Source organism: Vicugna pacos, chromosome 9 (assembly GCF_048564905.1).
Source record: "Vicugna pacos chromosome 9, VicPac4, whole genome shotgun sequence".
NCBI classification, from domain to species: Eukaryota; Metazoa; Chordata; class Mammalia; order Artiodactyla; family Camelidae; genus Vicugna; species Vicugna pacos.
In genome coordinates, this window is record NC_132995.1 from 50,218,038 (window position 1) to 50,245,490 (window position 27,453).

The following is a 27,453-nucleotide window of genomic DNA, read 5'->3' on the forward strand; positions in this document are numbered from 1 at the left end:
TAGATGGATAAATCATGTTCAAAGCTCATGTTAAGTTAACCAACATTTATTAAGGCTCTGCTGTGTTTTAATTTTTGTAACGGTCTCTGTGGATGTAAGAAAGTTCTATCTGTTAAGACCTGCACTTTCTCAAATCATCCAGTGAAAAACACAACCTTCTTTTTCTTTTTTGCCAATTCACTGTATTTCCGATTAATAAAAATTCATAACCAGCAAATGATAGAACTAAAACAATGAAATGCAAGCTATGAGGCCCAGTGTTTTGTATTATGATTACCATTGATTCCACAAGCATAACATGACAGCGTTAAATTGCTGTAAACGTTTCTAAAGGCAAACTCTCCATTTCTGTGCTTTTCTCACCACGGACAGTAACTAGAACCAGACCACAGACCGTGGTTTTCATAAAGTGTGATCTAAGGCAGTGGTTAGCAAGTGTGTGTTGGTTCTGTGTGTCTGTGCGGAAGAGTGGACCTCAGAATTTCTACCTGAGCCTGGGGCACACGTTGATTTTTACATCACTCCTCGCTTGCTCCCCCAGGTTCTAAGATCCTTGGCAGGGACTACATATGCCATCCCCAGCCTAGGACAAATATCTATTAAGTAGCCACCAGTAAACACACTGAATGCTTGGGTGTCACAAGGGCATTTGAAAAAAATAACTCATCCCCAAATCTTGCCCCTCTATTTTCTCATATCTCATACTACCCCTCTGGTTTGTAGGCATCAAATTGTTCAAAATAATCAAATAAATGCCCACTCCCACGTCTCAGTGCTACCAACCCCCTCCACACGTCCACTGCCGAAGTGTGACTGCTCTTCCTAGAAGTTCAGGTGGGCCATAGAGAGGAGCTAGAAGGCAGGGGAGTTCAGAGTCAAGACTGTCTCATAAAAACCAGACCCTCCACCCAAGACGGGAGAGTTTCTTTCAAAAAAGAAATAATTATACTCTTCGAAGATGATAAAAAAAAAAAACTACTTCTTTCTGAAAGGAAGCCAGTCACTGCTTTTAATAAACTCTTTGGCTACAAAGATGAAACAGGCAGACAACAACAAAGAAGATAATACTAACATAATTTTATGTAATTGGATAGAGGGGTAATATTTATTTTAATATTACAGAGGAAATATCCCACAATGCAGACCCTGGATTAATTCTTTATATCTCTGGACTGCACTTATCAAATAAAATTGTACTTATGGAAAAAGCAAACACATAAATCTTGCCCCATTGTCAGCTGGCAACTCCCAGCAAGGGCTAATTGTATTATGTATCTTCCACAGCCGTGCTTAGTGGTTGCCAGGTCCAAATGCATTATTATTTATAACATGGACAAATGCAATTTTCTTCTTGGAATCTGAGTTTGGAATTCCATGAAGGCCTAAAACGTGGCCCTCTTCTATCCTGGCGGGAAAACTCTGACCCCGGTGAGTGGCGTCTGTTATAGAATTCTCTCATGAAGATAAAAGCTACGTTTCCCTTGAGAGACATCAAATCAAATCTACAAGGAGTGGCCTCTGAAGGGCCATTAGGATGGAGGTAAAGATCTTCTAAACCTCCTCTTTGAAATGTTCCTTTCCCCCAGGAGGAAGATTTGCTATGGATTTGCCAGAACTTGAGCCAGTACTTAGCTCTGTTTGCTTGTGGTCAGGGTCTCTGGGCACTCAGTGCCCCGTTATATGCATGGCCCCCTCTCACTTTCACTCTGTCTCTCCTTCTCTTTCTCTCTTCTTCTGTCCTGGGAGGGTCAGGCTAACCCCCACCTGGAAGCTGCCTGGTGGTCGGCATACCCTTTCTTGTTCACTTGTCACCCAGCCTCGGGACTTCTGCTCAGCTGCAGGCTGGAGCAAGTGGATTTTTCTCTTGCTCTGTTTACGTTCTCCTAGGACTAGTGGGTGTGTTACTTCAGCCTGGAACATCCTAGAGCCTAACCGTGATAGTAAAATGGATTTCTGCACACTCCACCTCACCACATTTTCCTGCATTGAATTTCGGGCACGAATACTAGTTATTGTGATTTGGGATTTCTTTGTCATAATTATATATACATGACAATTCACAAGGAGTCTGGGTAGACAAACAAAGCAGAATTTGGTCAACGCTAGCTCCCAGACAAAAGGACATTTAATAACAATAAGAACACCAACACAGAGTAACTCCACTGCTCTGGTTCGACGAAATACAACTTGAATAGCTCTTATTCACTAGATGCTGGGTAGGGAGTTTTCACAGACGGGATCCTGTAACCATCACATCCCCTCTGTGATGCCTAAACTTCACCCCACCTCTTATTAAGTAAGAGGAAGACTCAAAGTCTGACAGTTACTCGCACAACCGGGACTTGCAACCCGACTTCATAATGCCATTCCCAAGGCTCTTTCCCCTATGCCACAGTTGCATTTCCTGCAAAGAGAGGCCCTGGGGAGGACAGAATGTGAGTCCAGACCAGAGATTCATTCCTCCACCAAATCAAGAACTGGGTGAAAACCAAAGAAATAAACACAATTCTGCCCAGAATTTTACCCACTATGCAGGAATTCTATAGTGCAGCATCCTGCTGGAGGGGGATTTTTTTCCTCTCTTTCCTTCATGAACCCAATTAAAATCTCATCACACGCAAAAGGAAATCAAAGGCAGAGCCAGAATAAGAGAGTGTGGGTTATGCCTCCAGGTGAAAAGCCAGCTGGTCACTTCTCTCCCCCGACCTGCCTGCCCATTCTTAAGCTAAGTCTCATTTGCCGTATCACTAAATTGGGCACACTTCTCAAAGAATGTGTCACTATCTTCCTCAATTCCAGCAAAATGTCCTTCCTGGCCCCTGAAGTTAGGCACTTCTCTAGAAAAACATGTTTATAAACATATTAAAATGTGTCTTGAATGCTTGGCTGAGGAGGGGTTTGTTGTTTGTTGCACTGGAGATCCAGCCAAAGGTTTGGGAGAAAGGAATATATTTTTCTGTTGGCTTACAAAGTCTATTTCCTGGACATAGCACATACAGTAGGATCTAGGACTCCATGTCAACCCTAAAGTGATGTAACCTTCAACGATTACAGAGCCACAAAACTCAGAGAGCTTCCCAGATAAGCCATAGATGATTTCCACAGAACTTAAAAGTACCTTGGACCTTGCTCCCTTTCAGTCATAAAAACACTGCTATCAGTGAGCACGCTCACCACCCACTGTAGTTGTGAACTCTTCGGCACATTGAGCTAAATCACTGTTGAACTCAACTCTCCCCCTTTGAACCCTGGGGAAAATTAACGTGTTCTCCTGGCCCAGAGAGGCACATACATAGGTGTCCCTCACCCTCCCGAGATCTACTTATTGGCCAACGACGTTTGCCAGGTTGGTGATATGCAAGGAGGAACGGTCAGAACCCTGTACAGAGAATCGTTATTTGTGGGTCCCACTGCAAAATCAAAACAGAAGACCTCTTGTTCAAAGATTATTAAGAACCTCTAAGATGGAAACAGTAGAGCATTAAACCAAGATCGGGAACCTTCTGAGTATGGGGACCAGTGCAACTGCCCAGGTCACACCTGTGTAGCTGGCCCTACCAAGAGTCATGGATGAGCCACTGTCATGAATTTCTGAAAATGATCTAAAGAAAAGACATACCAAGAAAATATTTGTTCTTTATGATCAGGTGGCTTTTGTTGGCCCTGCCTGATACAGAAGAGCCACCAGGATGACTTCTGTCCCTCTGACCTAAGGAGCAAACTAAAGCAGGTCTCCATAGACCCCACATCTTGGCCCTGGGGGGTCTTCCTTTCTGAGGTTATAGGGAAGAAAGGCGTGAAGAGTGTAAGGCAATTCATATATCAAAAGGAAGAGAGAGTACATTGCTGAGGCTTAGAAGGAATTGGCCTCACCCCCCCATCCAGCAGGGTGAGAGGGCAGTGGGCAGGGCAGACAGAATTTAATCCCTGCACTGCACCATGGAGATACAGAGAGACACGTAGTGCAAAGAGAATGATTTTTAAAAAGAGGACAAGACAAGGAATTAAAAATATCTAGGACATCCACAAGTCACACCTCTATTCCATCCACACATGTATGCAACACAATTTAATCAGCACAGAGCTATAGCAAGGATCCAATTCTTAGGAGGAAAAAGAAAAGTATAAGAGAAATTCTAAGACTGAGACCCTTAAATCTATTTTTCCCCTGGGAACTTGGAAAAGACAATCATTTCTCTACTTTAGTAGCAGATGTGTGTCAGGGCTGAAGAATCAAGTGCTTTAACCTATCTTTATGTTTACTGTGTGTATTTTCACTATGTATCTTTTACATAAATGCATGGTAGACTTTATTAAACAAAAAAGGTTATTATTAAGGGGATCCAGCAACTGTATCCGAACCTTTTAGCTCCCAGACCAACAGATACACATAGATGAACAGAAAGTGCCCAGAACACACAAGACACAAATGTAAGGGGAAAATGTTAAAATATTAGGGGAACAAAAAGATAGAGAATTCCATCAAGTGGGCTAAAACCCCTTCTTTCTTCTTTGGAGGCCAGGTAGTAAAGGCAATATTTTTCCAGTGGGTTGTCTCAACTATCCCCGTAATTTTGGTTCTAAACTCAGATGTGCTGGCATATTACTGTCTATTCTCCCAAGAGGGACATTTAACTGAGGTATCGTCCATTCAGTTTCAGGCAGATGCTGAATATGATCGCCACTGTGTTTGTTTGAGAGTAACATCTCACTCCTTGATATTTAAAGGGATTTGGGGCTGGAGGTTGTATTGCAGGCACTTTTTCCTACCCTGAAAGAATGTATGCTTTGACATTTAACCAAATTAACAAACATTAATTGCACATAAAAGCCACTTTGCTGAATTGCAATGAGCCATTTAACCCTACGGACCAATCCACCCGAGAGTTACAGAAGGAGAAGCAGACTTGGCAATTCTCAAACATTAAGACACTCAGCTGCCTACACCGTAGCAACTTCGAGGTCAGAGAAAGCTATGTTGCAGAAAAAGAACGTGAGTCCAAATTAGCAATTTGGCAGCATTCATCAAAAAGGAAAATGTAACCTCAGGACTTTCCCAGTGCTCTCCAGTACGTCTGCCAGGACATGGCGATGGACTGTAGACTTATCTGCACGCAGGGCAAAAGAGATCACTCCCCACATATCCCCTTTCCTTAGCATATATATAAAAACAAAGGAATTTTTTTCCATCTTCAGGTTTTTTTTGAGGGGGTGGGGTACATCTCTCTAGCTAATTGCTGATTTTTCACTTAGCCCAAGGCTATGACACTTTCTGTCACATCACTTTTCTCGCCAGCAGTTCCTCATCACAAAAATCATCTCCCCCCTACTGTCTTCTCCAAGACGAGAGGGAATCGTAGGAATCCATTGCTAAATCCGCTCCCCACTGAGACTATGACTCTTGGAAACAGGTGATCTACAGCCATCGCTTTATTTGTTTCATCTTCTAGAGGGACAGCCTTTCCATCCCATGAGGGAGTGTATGGTCCTTGTTTTATTCACCTTGCTCTTTTCAGGCCTGGGTGCCTCATACAGCCATATAAGCTGCTCAATAAAATTTGAATGGATGAATAATGAGTGGTGACGTGGCCATGACCTATTATTTATTTCTTCCAAAAATGTCTTCCAAAGCACAGTGGATTCCAAAGAAAGCATCTCTGGCCACTAGAATCATCCTGCACACCGATGTTACCAAAGCATTACATGCTTGACAGTTATTTTCATTTTGGCTGTGCACACCCCAAAGCACTGGAGCAGTGCAGGGCCACAAAATCCAGGACCTCGCCCCCCGTCTCACTGACAGCTGCTCCAGAAAGAGTGCTGCAGGAAATGAACAGCCTAGCTTGTAAAACATGAAAACGACTGCTGAGTTTTGTCTTGTCCCCATTTCTTTCCTCTCTTAGGAATTTTCAAACGCTGGGCGTGAGGGTTCATCTCGCCCACATTTTTGTCAATTTCTACTTCTGCTTCTAATTATTTTGATTCTATACATTTTAAGTCTATTATTTTGCCCGTAGAGCTGCAACCCTATTATATCAAATTCAGATCATTGTTTGTCTATTCAAAATGAGTCTGTTGCCAGCACACTCTAATGCATTTTATTTTAAATTCTACTTTATCTACCTGACATTAATTTTCACCCCCATCTTCCACTTATTTGTGAGGCCTGATATATCCCTGCATATGACACACGTGCACGTGCACACACACGAAGACTGAAAAGTCATGATGAAATGTTAGCGGAAGGTGCCTCTCATCCACCTCCAAGAGGGGATGCAGGTGAGTATCAGGAGGAAATAGGGGGTAGAAATTAATGTCTGGTAGACGAGGTAGAATTAAAAATAAAATTCAGTGAAGTGTACCAGCCTTAGTTTCGTTTTGTATAGACAACTGAATTATCTAAATTTAATATAACAGGTATGTAGCTTTCTGGGCAAAATAATAGACTTAAAATAAAATCAAGATAATTAGAAATGCAAGTAGATATTGACAAAAATGTAGGTGATAGGAAGCCACCACCAATGGCACTGTCTACAGCCATAAATCCTTCTTGGAAACAGACCAACAGCCCAGTGGAGACACTAACCAATTTCATACCTCACCAAAGAGCTAACTAACTAAAACAACATAAATTAACACTCTTGGAAAGATTAGGGAGATGAAAATTTAAGTAGGATATAGAACATTTTAATTAACATGTAAGAGTCATGTAAAAGATGTATAATAATTGTGTGCCTTAGAGAGAAGACTGTTTTAAATGTCTTTAGCATATCTACACAAATTGATCAGCTAACTAAAGTTCCCAAAACACAAGGCCGCCAAGCACCATGATTCAATCAGAAAGTAATATGATTAGAAATGTAGTATAAAAGATTAAAGCAAAAATTGCAATTATTTTGAGTAAGCACACCTTTAAATAACTCATAGGTCAGAGAAGATCAAAATTAAAATTTGCACCTCCACTTATAAGTACATGAGGATTATATAATATATAAAATGCCAATACATGGCAAATAAATCCACATGAGATGTGTTAAATGTCACACGTTTAGTGTAGTCAGAAGCAGATTCACAGATTAAATGTTTTATACATTTGTAAATGTATATGTGAGACATGTTTAAATACTAGGTATATGAAACATCCTTTTAAACTTAAAATGTTATATGTATGTATAGTATGTTATAGATCATAAATGTGTGTGCATATATACATACATATGTTATCTTTTTTACTTAAATTGAAAAATAAAGGGAAAAATGTAAGTAATGTCTCCTTAGTAAATTAAGAAACAGAAAAAGCACACAACTAATCAAAATGTCTAAGACTTGATACTTTGGTGCGGGAGGGCAGAAAATAAAATGGACTCTGAGAAGTCAAGTAATAATGAAGAAAGAAAGAAACGCGAAAGAATAATGTCTGTACAAGAAGCAGGGCAGAGTTTCTATATGACAGTTAATTTTAAAAATCACAGTCAAATGTTAGAACAGTTTCTAACCAGTTAATTTTAAAAATCACAGTGAAATGTTAGAACAGTTTCTAGGAGGCTATCAAAATGGATCCATTTGCCTCGATCAATAACTATTTGAATAGAAATTCTTTTTTAAAGTTTCATACCATCACTTATGTAAAAAGGCTCTGGGTCCAGAAGAACCAATAGGCAATAATTTCAAAAATTAACTAATTTTCACAACATGTAATTGTATCCAGACCATATTAAAAAGACAGACAATTCCCAGTTTGTTTTAAGTTAGAATGACTCTGTAACTGAGTTGAAATACTTCAAACCACAAACTGCAATCCTCCCTTCTATTGGAATATAAATGTAAAAATTCTAAATACTACAGTATCAAATTGAATCCAACAATGTATTTCAATAACACCACACACTAAGAAGAGCCTGATATCATCATAAAAGTATTATTTAATATTACAAAGTCTATTAATAGATTGATCCCCTTTGATCCATCAAAGATGATTTTTCTATCTCAAAGAAAGCCAAAAAGATACGCAATAAAATTAAGCATCAAATACTGACAGCATGTTATCTGAAATCTTTCTAAATACCACGAACAATATCCATCTGTAATGGGTTGAATAGCATCCTCCAAAAAGTTCACGTCCACCCAGAACATCAGAATGCGACCTTTTTTTGGAAAAAGGGTCTTTGCAGACGTAACTGAGGTAAGGATAGAGATGCGATCGTACTGGATTAAGGTGGGCCCTGAATCCAATAAGAGACATGAATGGACACACAGAGACTCAGAGAAGAAGGTGACGTGAAGATGGAGGCAGAGATTGGAGTGATGTGCCCACAGGACAAAGAACCCCACCCCAAAGAGTGCTTGCAAGCAGCAGAAGTTGGAGAGAGACATGGGACACTTTCGCTCCCAGAGTCCCCAGAAGGAATCAACCCTGCCAACCCCATGATTTGGAACTTCCGGCCTCCAGAACTGTGACAGAATACACTTCTGTTGCTGTAAGCCACCCAGCCTGTGCTACTTTGTTGGGGCAGCCCCGAGGATGCTGACGCACCATCTTAAGTCATAAGCCAACATCACCCTTACACCAAAGCATCCCCATTAAATTCAGCAACAAGACAATAATTCCTGAAGGATAATAATAACTGAAAGTGTGGCCTGCTGAAGAGAAAGCCCCTCTCCTGCACGTGCTTCAAATGCACATCTGAATCCATTTAACCAGCATGTGCAGTGACTGAGCTGATGCTCTGCAAACCAGGAGAGAGAAGGACAGTTACCGGTGAGATGTCTGATGACTGTCACTGCGTTTATTCCTGACCATTATTCCTTCTGCAGGTAACAGACATCTACTTGAATTCTTGAATCCTGCTTTTCCAACATCTTGTATAACCCTGCACAGAGCACTTAGCTTTCCCAAGCTGCCTTGCTCTGATCTATCAGATAGAGATATATGTACATTTTTTTACTACAGGAAAGAGGCAGATAAAATGAGAATGGATCAAAAAGACACTTAGCTCAATACCTGGCACATAGTAGGTACTCAATAAATGTTACTTTCTTTCCTTTTTGAAATATTGACATACCAGGGGTGAGCCTTAGAGATGAGAATTGTATTTGGTCAATTATGTTATTCATATTCTCCCAACTGTGGGAAAAATTATAGATTTAAAAATCTCATAGATCAATTTCTGTAAATCTGTTGAACTACAATGAGACAAATCACACACTGAAGCAAGAGGGAAGAAAGAATGTTGTAGGTGAGAGTGTATTTTTTTAATTGGTCCACAAGGAAGAATCACTGAAATGTAGGTAAAGTTTCATCACCACTTTCTGTTTATAAAGACAGTGGTGGCCAAATGGTTTAAACCCATACACACCAATGGGGGAAATCGAGCTTTATGTACCAAGAGCAGTTGATTTCACAGGTTGTTTAATGCACAGACAGTTTTTAATTTAATATTTTCCCAGAGGCCTTTAGAAGTATTGGGTGCATTTTGAAAAGTCCAATAAACATTTGTCATTTTATATAGGGCCATCATTTTTGTTTGTTTGTTTGTGGTTTCCACGCCCCACCCCACCAAACACAAATCAAGTGAAATATTTAAGGTCTGAGCCAAGCGCCCAGGAGCTTATTAAAAATGAGTCCAAATGAATTTGCTGGCAAATGCTGGGAGCGTGGAAATAAGGCAACATTTAAGAATCCCTGAGTGGGCTGGAGAAGGAATGCTATGCTGGACGCCCTTTGGGATACACTAGGACTAGAAACCTGAGTAGCTGAGAATTAGCCCAGAGAGATGTGCAGGGGCAGGGAGCGGCCAGGAGAGAGGTGCCTCTAAGGTCAAAGGGCAGGGAGCACAGACAATCTAGTGTATGGAAACCACAAGGGAGGGGGCTGCAACCCACCCCCAAGCCCACCCCAACACACATACAGATACACACACTCCAAGTCAGTCGTCTGACAGCCAAAGGATAGCCAGTTAAAACTAACCTCACAGCATGCTCTGGCCCGATGCTCTACAACCACGTGTAATATATTTATTTGCACTGCCCCAATCACCCAGTTCCATCAATCCTATTTTTTTAACATCTCTAGAGTCACTTCTGTCACTTATTCAGTGGATACCTGTTCACTAAATGTCCAATGGAACTTTGTAGGGCCTGTGATGAACAATGAGCAAGAACTGCCATAGTCACTCCCTCATTAAACGTGGCGTTTAACAGGGAGATCTGCGTCTCCGTCTTGTTTCTCACTGCCCTGACTCAGAACGTGGGTGTTCCTCCCGGGAGCTGTTCTAGCCTCCCTGCCCTCGGTCTGCCTTCTCCCTCACCCTCCACATTCCAGCCCCAGGAGACGTCAGTCCCATCGCATTATTCAACTGAGAACTCCATGCTGGCCGCATACCTCCTACAGAACAAAGCCCCAACCCCTTAGTCAGGTGTAGAAGAGTCTGGCATGGGTTTGCATTTCTTCCCTTCGGCCTCATCTTTAGGCTCTGCTCCTACTTGAATTTTATGTTTCAACAAGTCCAGTCGGTTCCCCCAAGACACTACATTGGATCCCACTCTCTTGCCGTGGTGCTTCCACCCAACACTTGAAACTAGACTGGACTGTGATATCTTCCCAAATTTCTACCTGCTTAAGGACCCTCAGTCTAGTTAGTCTTGCCTATTGGACACTGTACAAATGATGTTATAATGGATTGTCCCATCAAAACGCAGTCTACATTATCACAGAGTATAGCTTCAGTTCAAGTGAATATTTACTGAAACCTAAACTGAGGCAGACTCTGCTCAGTTTGGGGGCTACAGAGATAACACGATATGACCCTACACCACCAGGATCTCACCATCGAGTTTGAGGGACAGAAATAAGGAAACAAGGGCAGTGCTCGGTGATGTATTAAATAGTACAACATTATACAATAAAATTAAAATTATGTGTTTCATAGGAATGAGTAGTTCCTTTTAGTTCTTTTGACTCAGGAACAGGAGAAGTCTTCACAGAACAGCTGATTCCTGAATAAGGCATCAGTAGGTTATGGCAGGTGGAAGAATTGCCCCCAAAGATACCCACCTCCTAATCTCTCACACCCGTGAGTATGTTTACTCTCCCTGGCACCAGGGACTTTGCAGATGTGATTAAGGATACTGAGATGGGGAGATTATTCTGGATTGTCCAGATGGGTCCAGTAGGATCCAAAGGGTCCTTGTAAGAAAAAGGCAGAAATGTCAGAGTCAGAAAGAGAGATCTGAAGATGCTACAGGGTTGGCTTTGAAGATGGAGGAAGTGGCCATGAGCCAAAGGATGCAAGCGGCTTCTAGAAAACGGAAAAGGAAAAGGAAACAGATTCTCCCCTAGAGCCTCCAGAAGGAAGGCAGCCCTAAGCACCTTGGTTTTAGCCCAGTGAAACCCATTTTGGGCTCCTAACCTCAGAAGTGGAAGAGAATAAATTTGTATTGTTTTAAGCCACAAAATTTGTGGCAATTTGTCATTGCAACAATAGGAAATGAATATAGAGATATATAGGAGTTTAGTGGGAATTCATTAGAGGAACAACATGTGCAAAACAAGGGTCCTAGACCACTTCACAGTCTGAGAAAAGTTCTGCAGAGTCATCAGGGTCAAGGCAGAGCCACCAGTCTGAAGAATCTCGTGCCTTGGGACTGTGCCGGCCACGCTCAGTCACTGGCTGGGAGGCGCCCGTGGGAAGAGTGGCATCGGCACACACACCTGGAGAGATTCCGAGCACAACATGGGATGTTGGTTCATCTCTCACCCTGGGGTCGGGGGCTGTGGGGAAGGCTCTCGTGGCCCCCACAGTGACTGTCTGTGCCACTGGCATTGCACCTGATGGAGTCCCCTCACCCCCAGCTGCTCAAGGTGACCCAGCCCTCCCTGGGGGCTCTCGGGCTGTTGGGATGAGACAGGCTGCACCTTCCTTCTCTGTCAACACACCTGAGACGGTAAGAATGACCATCCTATTCTTCTCAGGACTAGAAAGGCTCTTTCCATGCTCTACCTTGCTTCAGCCCTGTTCATACCTGGCAGTCTGTGTTCTCTGTGCAGGTGAACCACTCAGTTTGAGGAAAAGAATCACCTTGCAGTTCTCCCTTAAGAATCAGGAGATTAGTCTTTAATTAGATTAAAATGTCCCGCTTTGTGGTTCATCTCAGTCTTCCCTAGTTCTCTGAAGCTGGAGCTCCTGATGCCTCCTCCCCCAAGAGGCCCATACTGCCCGTGGTGCAGAGATAACTACCCACGGACAACAGCAGAGATGGCTTGGGGCTCCATCACTGAACTGGACACCTGTTGCTTTCAGCTGCTCCACGTCCATTCTCTTTGCTCCTGGTGAGCTCACACTTCCCTCCTGCAGGGAACACATTCTCCAGGATTTAGTGAATGGGATTGAGCCATGACTCCCATAAGAGGAAGAAGTGAGCAAGTAAGCCAACCTGCCCATCGTCTCACTCCATTCTCCTAGCTGACGTGACAGGCTCAGGGTGGAGCAGAAATACAACCCAGATCTACCTGATGCCTCAGTCCCACAGCAGACTAAAACAAGATACGTAAATAGCATAGCACAGAGGAGACGCTCTCTAGTTGTAATTTCCCTCCTGTCTCTTTACTATGCTCATATTTATTATTTATTTTTTATTGAAGTGTAATATTCTTGATATAGTTCGATCACCTGATGTAAACACACATCCAATCTGACTTGGGAATCCACGTAACACCCTCCAGATTCGAGTTCCTGGGCCAGACTCACCCAAGATTTGTCCCATTATTTGGACAGAGCATTCTGGTCTGCTTGGCTGAAACCTCTCAGGCCAAGTGTAAGGACATCCAGCCCCTTCCTGGGCCAGACCCTGTCCTAGCCTCCTTCCCCTCTCCCTCAGAGCCCCCAGGAGATTTCAGCAACCCCACTGCCCTCACCTACAATGGAACTGTTTGTACTATAGAATGCTAAATGCAAAATCCACTCAGCACCTTGAGCACTGTTTATCCAGGACAAACAGCAATGGCAGCCTTGAGGCAGTATCTGTCATTCAAACTGTGTTTAGGAAAGTCCACCTTCGTGGCCTCTGTGCTATGTGGGGAGTGCCTTCCCCCTCTGGCAGGGTGATGGAAACCAGAAGGCAGTGGGGACAAAGCTATTACGTGTGGAAAAGTAAAAACTGCTGAAATTAGTCATGAAAGATCCAACTACCTTCTGTTGTTGAATGAGGCGTGTATATGTGCAGTGGGAATAAAGTTATTAAAAACATTTTTTTCACTATTTATATGTACCCTATCACCTGGCTTGGCTCTTTCTGGAGAAACAGGAGGAGAAGCCAATTATGTCCTTTGGGAGGGAAGGGGCCAAGGAACGTGGCCCCAGGTTAAATCCACATCTGCTGTGGACTCCGATGCGGCCTGGGCTGGAGGCCTTCAGAGTCTGATGTGCCCACAGCTTCTGTCCGTCTGCTGGAGCAAGAGGATAGTCAGCAACGTTCCTTGAGACAATTTTGTGACCGCAAGGAAATATAGCCTCTAAGTGACCTGTTTTCACAAAGTTATTTTTTCCTAAATGAAATTTCATCCATTTCTGTAAGACGGGACACTGGGCTTGTCATCAGATCTGGATTTGAGTCTCGCTTCCACCACTGACTAGCTTTGTGATCTTAGGCAATTTTCCTCCTCTCTGAGTTCCAGAATCTTCAACTGGAAAGCGGGGACCATAACTGAGTAGGGTCTTTGTGAGGATTAGGTGGGAAGCTGCATGTAAAATGCTCGGCGTGACTTGGGGCTCACTGTGGGCACTCTGCAAACAGCAGCAATGATAGTGAAGGTGAAGGCGATGACGACCAATCCTTACTCTGCTTGTACAGGAGGAACTCAATAAAAGCATCCCTGGTTAAGGCTTTTGGATAAAGGCCACCTAGACACAAGAGGAGGCACCAGAAAGCTCTTTGTTGTCAAAGCAGATTAGGAGAAAAAAATCGATTTCCTGGGCAACGGTGACAAGTGGTAACAGGTGGCCCTCTGAAGGGGCGATGGCTCTTGAGTTCGATCAGCAGGTGAATGAAAGTTCAGCCACTGACACCAAGTCTTGGGAACGTTCCTCTCTCTTGGGACTGCAGATCCGGAAGGGTAATCTCTGGAGAGGAGGCTCTCAGGAGACCTCGGGTTCTTCCTATTTTGGGTGAGGCCAGAAATCCCCCAGGCAGAGCTGACTCCTAGCAGGACATCCCCAGAGCTGGCCGGGAGTGGTGATCAGGAAGGAAGGTAGAGGCAAGTAAGACGAATAGGGGAAAAGTTGGGTGAACTCCTTTAAAGTTTAAACGTTTAATTTTGTCCTGATTTTGCTTGAAGCTAAGGGGTCAAGCCATTTCTTATTTTATCCAAATCAGCTCAGCAGCCTCTAGACAAGGGCACCGCTGTAACAGTTCCAAAGCCCTTAACTAAATGTCTTTACTCTGCCCTGAGACACCTAAAATGCCACTGGAAGTTAGAACCTCACATAGTTTGGAATGAGAGCATTACCCAGTGTTCAGCATTAAACACGCAGGGTGGGGGATTTCAGGATCATGTGATGCACGTGTCAGCTGGTCTACCCCTTTTCAATTGCTATATGGGAAAATTGGACTTGATTTGTTGCAGAAGTTTCCTTGAGATCCAGGACTCACTCCAAGAGCCATTTTGACAGAAAGGTTCCATTTTGAAGGATTGCTTCAAGGTTGTGTTCACATCACACCAGTCTCTGTATCCTGCCTGGGGGTTCTCATGGGTACTCATAGCCAAAATTTCCCTCTGAAGGTGCTTCCTCCTATCTCATGAAATAATGAAAAAAACTAGAAAGTCCTCTCAAACTCTCAGAAGTCTTTCCGTCTGGCACAAGGGTCCAGAGGAAACTTCTGAGTAAGTGGCAATTGAGTGGAGACCTGAGGGGTGACAGGGCATTAACTAGGCAAAGGAGGAGCATGTGTTCTAGTAAAGAGGGTATTTAAGAACCCAGGCGGAGGGCTGGAGCCAGACTGTACTGGTTCACCAGAGCCGGTATGCAACTAGACCCAACCTCATGTTCGGTAACTTCACATTTGTAGCTTGAAATTGGCCTTGGTGGCAGTATTTACACCACAGAAACTAGTAGGTGCTACAAATCAGGGCTTTTCTTTTTTTTTTTTTAATTTAAGGATAGGGATCTCATCTTTTCTGTACTCTTGTTGCTAACAGTCTGCCTGGTAGATTATAGACACTCAGTAAATGTGAATTTTCTGGGAATCAAGTTGGAAGGAGTTAGAGAATTCAGTCATCTACTTCCCCACCAATCATCTAACCTACAGAACAGTGGAGAATCAGCCTGGAGGAATGGAGCAAAAACTGGGCTGAGAGCCCAGACGTCTGATTGGTCCTCAGAGAGGCAGGTTCCCATCAGCTTTGAGCAGCAGCTCTTCCCCTCAGAGAACGTGGGCAATCAGACATCTGAGTCTCACGTTCTTCATAGCTTTGACCAGTTTTCTTCACCATACCTTTCAGCTGAAAACACTGGTATGGCTCGTACGGGGTTTTTCCTGTCCCGAGGCCATCAAGGGCCTCACCAGGATGCAGCAAGTCACTGTGTTGCCTACCTGTGCTAGAGGAAGAGGAGGGAACCTATGCCTAGCCCTTTCTACAAAAGTGATAATATGCATGGAGATATATTATTAACAAGTGGGAGTTCTGGAGTCTAACGTTTAGATTCAAATCTTGACTCCATCACTGTTTTTAATTACAAGGACAGCTCATTTATCTTCTCCTTATCTACAAAGATTTGATAGCACCTACCTCCTAAAATTGTGATGAAGATTTAATGAGATAATGCAAGCATAGTCCTTGGCCCTGAGCCTACTATGTAATAAGTTTCTCATCAGCAGTAGTCAAAGGTTTTAAAAAACTAAAATTAGAGACATGCAGGTGATCTAGAGATCACTTAGCCAAACATCCTTCATCACAGAGCTACCACTCATGGCGAACGAAGAGCCAACCTACTTTTAGATGCCTGTTATTTACTATGCACAGTTCTTAGGGAGTCCTACAAGCTACAAATCATTATCTTCATTTTCCTAAAGAAGGACCTGAGAGGGGTGAGGTTAAGTGGCTTGTTTAAGGCCACAGTAAATTCACAAAAGAACCAGGATTTTAATCTAGTTTTCCTGTTTTCAAAACCTATGTTATTCTTCTATTTTGCTGCCTCAACAGGTAAGAAAGTCCAGAGAGAAGCCTTAAAATTTTTTTTAATTTGTCCAAGATAATAATAAGAACAAAATAATAGCAATCCAATCATAATTCAAGTCTTTAAATCCTAGTCTATTCTAGTTTTTTTTAACCCTCAATGTCTCACTCAGCACCGCATAAATGGATTCAGATCAGCTCTTTTCAGGACATTAGTGGGTCAAAATAAACTACATGTTATGTGTTGGCTAATAATGGAATTTGAACACTCCTGTTCATAAACGGAAACAGGGAACATTGAATACCTTTTTGTTACCCAGAGGTGTGAATTACAACTTTGTTTTTTTCCTCCATTAACCCCACATTTCTAAGCTTCCCGGCATTACTTCTAGTTTTGTTACCTGTTGGATTTGTGCCCAAGTTTCCACATTTGGAAAGAGGCATCATAATCCTTCATAATGCATTGTGAGAATTACATCATCTGAAATCACTAGGTATGGGTCTATGTGCACAACGGGTGCCCTTCCACATTCAGTTTCCCTCCTTCCCCCAGAAACACAAACTTGTCAGGTGGCTGCATCCTAATCTCAGCACTGGGGAGGACGTGATCTTCCGTAGGATATGCCCTGAACTGTAACCCCAGCCCTTGTTTACGTCAAAAGAGGTTCCTCTATCAGGACTGTCCCTCAATAACAGGTGGTGGTGACAGGAATCAAAGTGCAGCCTTGGGACATTCAGCAAACATTAACCACTTCATCAGTGGTTATTTCACACTGAGCTCTGCTGTATGCCAACTGATCACTTGCACGAGACCACGAGTGAAGACAGGCTAGTCACAAGTGGTGGGTGAGCACTGCACTCAGGTGCTTTCGGAAATGAGTGAAGCAGAGGAGACAGGAGGACCAGCCCAGGCATCCCCATCCTGTGCTGAGACTGTGGCTCACATCACTGCTTTTGAAAAAAACGTATCTAGAGAATGAGGACCACATTCCAGCCCAGCTCTGCTGGTAGCCAGCTGTGGACCCCGGCACAAGTCACTACGTAGAAGGAGGGAGACGTGGTTAGAAAGACCTGGATTTGGATTCCAGGAGCTGCACTCCCTAGCTGTGTGGCCTCAACCTCACTGGATGGCTTTAAGATCCACGGCCACTCTGAATGTTACAGCCCACGGTAGAACTACACTTACTTGAATGTTTATGATGGTGTCTTGCTTGGTTGGTTTGCCACGAGCAATCATTTGGTCTGATCCTCTATATTGGTTTCCTATTGTTGCTATAACAAATCATCACAAACTTAACTCAAGCTTAGTGGCTTAAAACCCAATGTCCTTCAGCTCTTGAGGACAGAAGTCCAAAATGGGTCTCATTGGACTAAATCTGCAGTGTTGGCAAGACTGGGTTCCTCCTGGAGGCTCTAGGGGAGAATTCATTTCCTTGCCTTTTCTAACTTCCACAGGCTGTTTGCATTCTTTGGCTCTTACTTCATGTTCCATTCATCACTCCAAACTTTGCTTTGTCCTCCTATCTCCTTTTTTGGCTTTTATATTACACTGGACCCTTTTAATTACATTGGGCTTATCCACATAATCTAAAACAATCTCCCCATCTCAAGATCCTTACCATAACCCTATCTGCAAAGTCCCTTTTGCCATCTAAGGTAACACATTCACAGGTCCTGAAATTAGAATGTGGACATCCTTCTTGGGGGACATGGGGGAGAATTATTCTGCCTAACACATCATTTTACAGTCAGTGAGATTAAAATCACGTATGAGTCATCTAGGAGAAAGAGTTGAGCCTCCATTGGCAAACTATCTTGATAATACAAAGAAATGGAAAGGAAAAGAGGAAACTGGGATCAAAGGAAATTATCATTTTGCTGGAATAACTTAAGCAAATTGAACCGATCTCTGCTCAGTTTCCATCTGTGAAGTGAGGATTATGACACTACTGCCAATCACGTAGATTTATTCAAATGAGATAATATTCCCAGACTATTTGGCACAGCATCCAGCACACTGTGGAGATACTGGGGATTCTAACCCTGGTGTCCTACCTTCTTCACAATTACTACTCCATTTTCACAAGAATTAAAGAGCTGGTTTTTGAGTGCTCAAGGGTAAGTGTCACTGTGACTTTCTGACACAGGACGACATCTCCAATTAACTTTTAGAGAAGACCTTGCAGACTTCTCTTGCCAGATTTCATCATAATCTTTTAGATTTTAAAAGGAGCAAGTAAGGTGGAAGGCAATTTACACTCTACAAGGCATCTTCTCCCCTCATCTTCACCACAAGTCCCTGCCCAGAGGTGTTAATGCCCTCTGTCCAGGGGAGGAGACTAAGCGTCAGAGTGGTTAAGCCCAAAGTCACACACATAGCTGAGAAGTGGAAAGCCAGGCTCTAAGTCCCACTTTCCCAACTCCAAACCTCACACCCTTCCACTCTGCAGTGCTGCCTATTTCCTTGTGTTTTGTCACTCACGCATTATGGCTGGGATGACAAGGTTAAAGAATTCGACAAAAATTAACAGGTGACTCAACTTCAAAACAGCTGGGAATCACATAGATGAAATGACTGATCATTATTTTTTACTGCTGATGTTATCTTTTGAGTATTTTCCTTGGGCTCAACATACTTCCACTGGAGTAACCTGGGTTTGAATCCTGGTTCTAATATTTAGAACTCAGTGATTTTCTGCAGGTCACTTAACCTCTCTGAGTCTCAGTGCCAGCCTCTGCTTCAGGTAAGCCCTGCATTTGGGCATAAGTGTAGACACGAATGCAGCTGCTGTGTGACAGATTAGTGGGGTCAGACTATACTTATGGAAATGGTCCAGGGAGAGTTGGATTGGATTAATCCTTCTAGAACCCTTGCAATTAAGTGGAGACAATGATGGAGGCTGACTGATAGGCATAATGAAGGTGAGCCTGCTTTCCTTCCATCAGTCTTGCCCATATTTTCTAGAGGCATTTATTTTGGGAGATAAATATTTAGGTTTCAAGAAATCAAGCCCCATTTCTCTGTGGCCTCCTCCCTTCACCTAGATATGAAAAGAGCTACAGTTTGGAAGGTGCATCATAAATCCAGTGACAGCTATTCTGGAACTGATTGGAGACACTTTCAAACCTAATTAGAGTGGTTTCCCTTTTTGAATTTGCTCCAGGTATGCATTTATTGCTTGGGCTAGAAACTAATTTGCAGCAAGATTTGGGATCCAGGCCCTTATACTGGGAGGTTTGTTATATGTGATTAAGCTAAACCATTTCATTTAATACCAGAGAAGTAATTTGAAACAAAAGAAATTGCATTCCATATTCGAGAAATAAAATACCCTTCTAAGTATAAACAGAATTAAATTACATAAAAATACATTTTCTGAAATCAGGTACTTAATTCAGGTGGTTTCTGAATATAGATGTAAAAATATTTGCCTTAGAGTCATTTCTTCAAATGTAAATCCAGTTTCTTCATAAACTCAGTGCCTTTTTCCCCCATTGCCTTTTTTATTTTTTCCTTCATCCTAATCTCATGCTGATCTCCTTCTATTGCAGTGTCATTATAAGAAATGGATAAGAAGCTTTAAATTATTTAGCACAGTACCTGGCACATAGAAGGGACCCATCAAATCACAGCCTACCTCAGTATCATTATCATCAGAACCATCATCGGTACTACCACCATCAGCACCATCAGCACCACCATTATCACCACCATCAGCACCACCATCACCACCATCACCACCATCATCACCACCATCAGCACCACCATCACCACCATCAGCACCACCAGCACCACCACCATCAATAGCATCATTTGTCTAGAGACACTTTCTTCAGGAGAGTGAGGGAGGGTATAAGATTACAAGTGGAAGCCAGAAAATCATTAATTGAGGGATCTAATCTTTGCCTAACATTACCTTTCACTGAGTTCCCCCAACCACTCTCTTACGTGGATCTGGCTGGCTCCATATTGCAAAGGAAGAACTGAGGCAGAGATACAGTAACACTACTGTTTATAATCAGATAGCTACGTAACTCTCATTCAGCCTGTACATCTCAGCTCAATCATTGCCTCCTAAGAATGACCTTCCCTAAACCCCTGGACAAAGTCAAATCTCCCCGGTTTACAGTCTCACAGCATCATGTACCCCTCCCCCTTTGTAATTCCCTGCATCATTGCATGTTAATTTTACTTCTATTATCATTTGATTATTGTTGGTCTCTGCCAAAATATCATAAGCTTCTTACGTGATTTTCTCACTCTTATACCCTGGTCTCTAGCACACATAGGTACTCAGCAAATAAGTGTTGAACGAATAAATGAATGAATCAAAAAGACCAACAATAACAAGTCTTGGTCAGGTGAAAAATATCAGAACCCTTATACATTGTTGGTGCAATTGTAAAATGGTGCAGCCACTTTGAAAAACAGTCTGGAAAACAGCCTGGCAATTCTTCTCTTAAACATATAAGACCCACCAATTCCACTCCTAGGCATACATCCAAAAGAATTGAAAATATATGTCCACACAAAAACCTTTACACGAATGTACACAGTACCATGATAGCCCCAAACTGGAAAACAACCCAAATGTCTATCAACTCATGAATGAACAAAGAAAACGTGTCATATCACCGTGGAATATTATTTGACAATGAAAAAGGTGAAGAACTAATATCTGCTACAACATGATGAATCTTGAAAACTATATACTAAGTGAAATAAGCCAGTCACAAAAGCTGTATATTATTAATCCATTGATACATAATTTCCAGAACAGAAAAAATCCACAGAGACAGAAAGATCAGCAATTTCCAGGGGCTTGTAGAAGAGCATATGGAGGGTGAATGCAAAGGGATAAGGACTTACTCTTAGAAGTGATGCAAATGTTCTGGAATTAGATAGTCATGATGGTTGCACACCATGTTCATATGCTAAAAAAAAAACAGATTAGCTGTATACTTTAAAATGGTGGACTTGAACACAGGATTTTTAGAGCAGTGACACTACTCTTCATGACACTATTATGGTGGATACATGTCATGATAGATTGGACCAAATCCATAGAATGTACGTCAAGAGTGAACCCTACTGTAAACAATGAACTTCGGGTGATAATGATGTGTTGGTGTAGGTTCATGGATTGCAGGAAATGTACCACTCTGGTGTGGGAGGCAGATCATGGGGGAGGTTGGGCATGTGTGGGAGCAGAAGGTAAATGGGGAATCTCTATATCTTCTACTCAGTCTTACTATGAACCTAAACTACTTTTAAAAAAAATAAAATCTACTTTAAAAAAGGTGAATGTTATGGTATGTGAATACTATCTCAGTAAAGCTGTTATTTAAAAGAAGAAGTGCATAATGGGCTGGAGCTTCTCTGACTCCGACACCAGTCTCTCTCCCTGCAGGACGCTGCCTCTATTAGGCAACGGGGCCTCCTTGGGGCACATCAGCCTTTGGCTGCTCACCAGAGTTTCCTCTTATAGGAGCTGGAAAGTTGCTGGGAGCCCAAATACCCTCCCCCAATCCCTGCCAGATTCATTAGGAAGGTCTCATCCTAGGAAGTTCAGCTTTGAATGCCTCGGAAACACATCAGCATGCACTCTGTCCCCTGAAATAATGACAGCGCACTTTCAGCGAGTCTGCTTCGCAGCTTACAGAGTTACACAGCTCCTGCCTACTGCAGTACGGGCTTCGTTAAGTGACAGGATCAACCATGGTCCTAGCTCAGTCTTGGCTGCTTCTTGTCAAGACCCAAAAGCACAAAGCTTGTTTTCCCACTATGAAAGCACATTACGGACTTTATCCAAGCACCCCTTACCCCATTCCTAGCCAGATTTCCCAACATCCCAGCACACTCAGAATATCTATCAGTTATAAGTGAAGGCGTGCGGACTGTACACAGGACACTGTACAGGATCCTACCAGAGATGAACTGAGAAGAAGCCAGTGTTGCTTAGAACTTAAGTGAGTTTTAATAGACACTCTTTAGTGTAATCTACAAATGTGTGGGTTCTCTCATGGCTATTTCTCAGAATTTGTTATTGGAAAGAGACATAAATCTGACTCTGAAAGCTTGTATGAATCAACTAGCTGTTACCTGGGTTTTTTTTTTTAATATTTTTCTTTAACAAACACAACTTCCTTTTAAAAATTTACCTTTAGATGTTTCTACTCCTCCTCCAAAGTTCTACAGCAGCCAAAATGTTCTTGGGCCCCTCTCTCCACGTCACGTTCACACTCATGCCCCAACTCAACCCAAACTCAGCCCCTACAGATCTGACTGTCTCCTTCTGAGCCCCTTCCTAGCTCAGTCATTGTTATCCACATTCGTAATTTAGTCTTCATGAAAGCTTTCTAATGCACATATTATTACACCTACATTTTACAGATTAAGAAACGAAGGCTCAGTGTAGGATAGTGATTTGCTGAAGTTCATACGGTTTATAGTAAGCGGAAGCGAGGGGCTTTCACTGGCGGCTGTTTGATGCTCTCTAATATGTCTCAGGTAACAATGTATTTCCTTTTTACCAATTTCTCTGAGCCCGAATCCCTTGTCTTACAGTCTGGGGACACTTGTCCAGATCGCCCAGATTAGAACCCACAGTGGAGCTCTCATCCATGACATCACACTGATACCATCATGAAGGTGGGGTGGAGCCAAATCAATAAACACCTCCTTTGTGTCTGATGGTGGGAGGTGTTCTCTAACTGAGGGATCTAACAACCTTACTTCTAGTGAGTGGAAACAAAGTGTGAAGGAAAAGCTGGGCTGGTCTAACAAGATAACTCACAGGTCTAGGAATGTGAAGGAGAGGCTGGGCTGGGCTAACAAGTCTAAGTATTGGAATACTGATCTGAGTTCTGCTGGACTAACTTATAAATCTAAGTTAATTAGTGTTGGTTTGCTGTTTATGTTTTTTTGCTAGCCAACTGGATTTTCAAAGATACATATCTGGCTTTGGAAGGTTGGTTTGCTGCCTCCCCGCCTCTACTTTTGTGATGATAATGCTGCTAAAGTTGTTCCATGCCTATTGGCCGAATACCCCAAGCTTGTACTTTACCCTATAAAACCTCATGCGCATGTCTTGAAGGTGCTCAGAGCTTCGGAGCAGAAGCCCCTCTGAGCCCGCCGGCGTAATACATCTGAGTACTCCAACCCTCCGAGTGGTGCTTGTTTCTTGACTGGCCTGTCGTTTCCGCAACAAAAGGACCAAAGAAATGTCTGCTAAAGTGATTGGAAAACACAAGATGATCTTTAATCAAATGTTGAAAGATTTCAGACAGAAGCTATATGCCACAGGATAGCCAGAAAATATTTCTCAAAGAAGGGCTCCTAATCTGAGTCCTAAATAATAAATGGTACCTGGAACAGTACGTGGGTTACCAGAAGATAAACCAAACATTATGGTGCTGGACTCTACTAGGTGAATTTCCTTCTTCCCGGTGGGAACTGCAGTGGAGAGAGGTTGAACGCCTGCTTTCCTTCACATAGAAAAGTGGGGAGAGGGGTTGTGCCCGCTTTAATTCTGGGGGTGGGCTATGTGGAGCAAGAGCCTCAGTCTGCCCACTCCTTCCCAGTGCTTCCCCATCAGAAGATGGCGTTCTAAGCTGGTTGTCCAGAGTGGAGGACAGTCACTGGACTATGTGTCACCAGTACCTGTGCCTCAAAGGCAGAAACCAGGCTACTCTAGTGACCCCAGAGCAGTGGTCCTCAACTTGGGTGGGGGGAGTGCATTAGCAATACCCCGAGACACTTTTGACTGCTAGAGTTTGGGAGGGGGGTGGAGAAGGTTCTATTAGTGACTAGTGGATGGAGGTCAGGGTTGCTCTAAACATCCTGCAATGCACAGGACAGCCCCACCCCAACAAAGAATTATCCAGCATCAAATGTCAACAATGCCAAGACTGAGAAACACTGCCCAAGAAGGGCCTGTTCTCAGCTCTTCCTCCAGTCCCAGTCCAGGCCAAGCACAATTCCCCACATGGGAGGAGAATAAGCCTCCTCATCTCCATTCCACCCTCTCCCTTCTCCAATTATTAGCCAACTAACAGACCATCAAGGATTGGGTTGCCCAAGCCAGCTCCTTCCTCATGTCTGAGAGCATTGTATCTAGCTATCCTCTTTATTTCATACGGCCTTTTTCTTGAACTAGAGTTATAATACCCTTCCCTCTAGTTTGTAAGCAAAACAAGAGATTCAGGAAGGAGAAGCAAGGAGCTTTCCTGGAGCCCGGAGCCTAACCTCTCCTTATTGTAGGAACCCTGCATCATGGCGTACGGTCTTTTCTCTAAGCCCTTCCTCATTTTCCACGGGGTCTTTGCCCTTGTTCACACAGCTCCCTTGACTCAGGAGACCAAAAAACAAGAGGGTGAATGGCAGGATTTAGGTGCTACAATCTGACACAGAATTCCAAAATGCTAGTGTCACATTTAAGTCTATCTTCCAGCTAACCAACCACCTGTGGAAGTGGGAACTGGGTGTCAGAGGAAATAGGGCAGAGATATTTCATTTACAGTGAAAATTCCAGATCATCTCAAACCCAATGGCTGAGATACATTTTCAAGAAGAACAGATGGGTGCCTTTGAGCATGGGAATTTGAGATGTTCAGGAGAAGATGCTTTAGCCAGATCTCCTCGGGGAGTCCATCTGGTCCAGGCCAAGACAACTTACCCCATGAGGAGGCTAGATGAGGCCTGAAAATGCCTACAGCTCTGAGGAGGTAGGTTTGTGGAAGGGTAGACACTCTAAATGGAAACCAGTCTGTTTGGGTCTTGATGGCAACTTATGAGGTCATCTCTGAGAAAGAAGAAAGATGCATTTTTGTCTGAGGAGACAATACCTTGAATGCAATCCAGCTTTTACGAATGCCCTTTGTAGGAGAACTGTGTGAATAATCTACACGTGATCCAGCCTGGCTTCTGCTCAACGGGAAGGTTGATAGTTACAGGTCCCATGAGTTCAGGGTGAAAGACTGACACATCCAAGGGCAACTCTCAGTGGGCATTCGATTCCCACCAGCTGTTTGGTATTATTTTTCACAGCATGGCTTTCCATGCTGCAAGTCATTAAGCCTCCAAAAACCCCAAATTCCTTAGCCCTGCAAAACCTCAGCTGAGAATGTAATGTGATCGCTCTCTGAAATGCAAGGCTCTCTAGGGTGGTGCACATTTACAGGTTAAAAATGAGAGTAGCACATCATTCTGAGCACAGAGAAGATCAAAGAGATGACAGTGGTAAAGGTCCAGGATGGCAGTTCTCAAACTTCTGGTCTTAAGGACCCATTCACATACTTACAATCTCCTGAGGTCCCCAAAGAGCTTTTGATTATGTAAATTATGTCTACTGATAGTTACGTTTTGAAAGGGAAAATTTTAACATTTATTCATTTAAAATAATAACACTAAATCGATTATATGTCAACAAAAATAATACAGTTTTGTTTAAAAATAACCATAGCTCTTAAGACAAAAAACAATGAAACCCAGACTCACATAGACATGTAATTAGAAAAAAGAAGAATATCTTACTAATATTTTCAGGTCATTTTGACTAGTCTTGTTTGATACTACACCAAAACTCAACAAGGGATATTTTGTAAAGGTTAGTTGCAATATAGAATCCGAAACCATTTCAATAATTTATTCTGTACTTTTCCCAATTAAAATCCACTGGTCCATTCTGCACTTTGGATGGTTCTTTAATCCACTCATGATGATTCATTCCAAAAATATGGATTCTCTAAGTTATGCAGATTTTTTCAAATATTTTCACATTTCATTTGTACCACATTAAAAAAAACACATTTATTAACACCACCAATCTCATCACAAAAGTATTCAAGTATTGGGACACTGTCTAGCTCACAGTTGCAAATATAAGTTGCCCAAAATCCTAATTTTCACTTGAAAGCTTGAAATTTCCCATTGGCAACAAACAGTATTAGTTGCTTTCCCTTGAAGCAACAGGCCCACCTTTTTCATTTTCAAGAAAATGTCTGCCAAATACCCAAATCTGAATAATTATAATAATTTGTCTGTTGCCTTTCCAAGCAAAAATGATGTGGCATGAAAAAAAAAGTGGCTAGTTGAGCTCACAACTCAAGCAATCACACAAGTGCTTTTCCCGGAGGCCACCGGTACAGTTGGCCAGGGAGCAGAAGTGCTTCCCGGTGCATCACATGAGATATTAAAAGATGTCTATTCCAAGGTTGAGATTTAATGAAATGTAACAAAGACACGCTTAAGAAAAATATGGCTTTGTTTACTTATTTGCTCGTTTCCTGTGTTATTGCAAGAGCTTGGCAGTGAAGAACACAGCAACAACTTGTGCAGGTGGACACTGCGCTTCCATTCCTGCTAGGGCACCAGCACTGTCATCCACCCTGGCTTCTGTGCCATCAGGACAATGTCAACACAGTGATAAAGGCAAATAATGTCTTAATATTACAAAGATAGTTTTGACCTTGCAGACCCCCTGGAAGACTGCTGGGGACCCACTAGGGTCCATGGGTCACCCTTAGAGGACCATGGGTCTAGGGAATAGAGGAGCCCCAGGAAACTAAACTGATCACAGCCCAAAGCACCATTGAACCATTTCCCCTGGGTGGTCAGATGCTCTTTGGAGAAATCTCCCATCAGCCACAATGTGAAGATGCTTTCAAGGGAAGTCTGACAGAGTAAAAGCAGGAAAACCAGTTGGGAGCCCACTGCCTTCAACCCGGTGAGAAATGATGAAGGTGTCAAGGAGGGCAGGGGGGAGTGGGGCAGAGGGAAGGCTTTGGATATCCTGTGAGGGTGGCTGTGTTATGAATCCTGCATCCAAATCTCAGCTCCATCACCAGGAAGGTCATTAGAGCCATAAACTACAAATTAATCTTAACAGAAAAGTAAGGAGGAAAGAGCTGCACGTGAATTCTTCCTCTGCCCTCTGCATGTGTATTTGATGACTCTGAGTTTCCTCTGCAAAAGTCAATGAAACAATTAAGTCTCTGCCCATTTTTCCTCATCCTGATCTCAAACAGTGTTAAAAAGGCTTGCACCACACTTTCCCACCCGGGCCCGTTAATAATTCATGGGCTCACTTTCCTTAGTCCTTTTGTCTTTGCTGCTAAACTCGGTGGAAACGTGGAGGTTTCCCATTGATCCCTGAGTGTCCCATCCTTATAAACATTCAAACAGCCACGTCCTTCACACCAGTGATCTGAGGCTGGTGACATCCTCTCTACCTTCCACCAAAACCCCGACAAAAGATAAAATTTGATCTTTGCTCATTGTC

At 42.8% G+C, this 27,453-nt stretch overlaps 1 long non-coding RNA gene across 6 annotated transcripts in view; it reads right to left on the reverse strand.

Moving 5' to 3' along the window:
• Positions 1–27,453, reverse strand: part of LOC116281945 (uncharacterized) — a 522,270-nt gene that overhangs the window by 312,134 nt on the left and 182,683 nt on the right. The window contains exon 3 of one of the 6 annotated variants that reach the window (XR_012076302.1): positions 23,239–23,399. The exons of the other annotated variants lie outside the window; for them this stretch is intronic. This is a non-coding gene — a long non-coding RNA (uncharacterized lncRNA). The remainder of the gene's footprint in view (positions 1–23,238; positions 23,400–27,453) is intronic. 6 annotated transcript variants of the gene reach the window in all.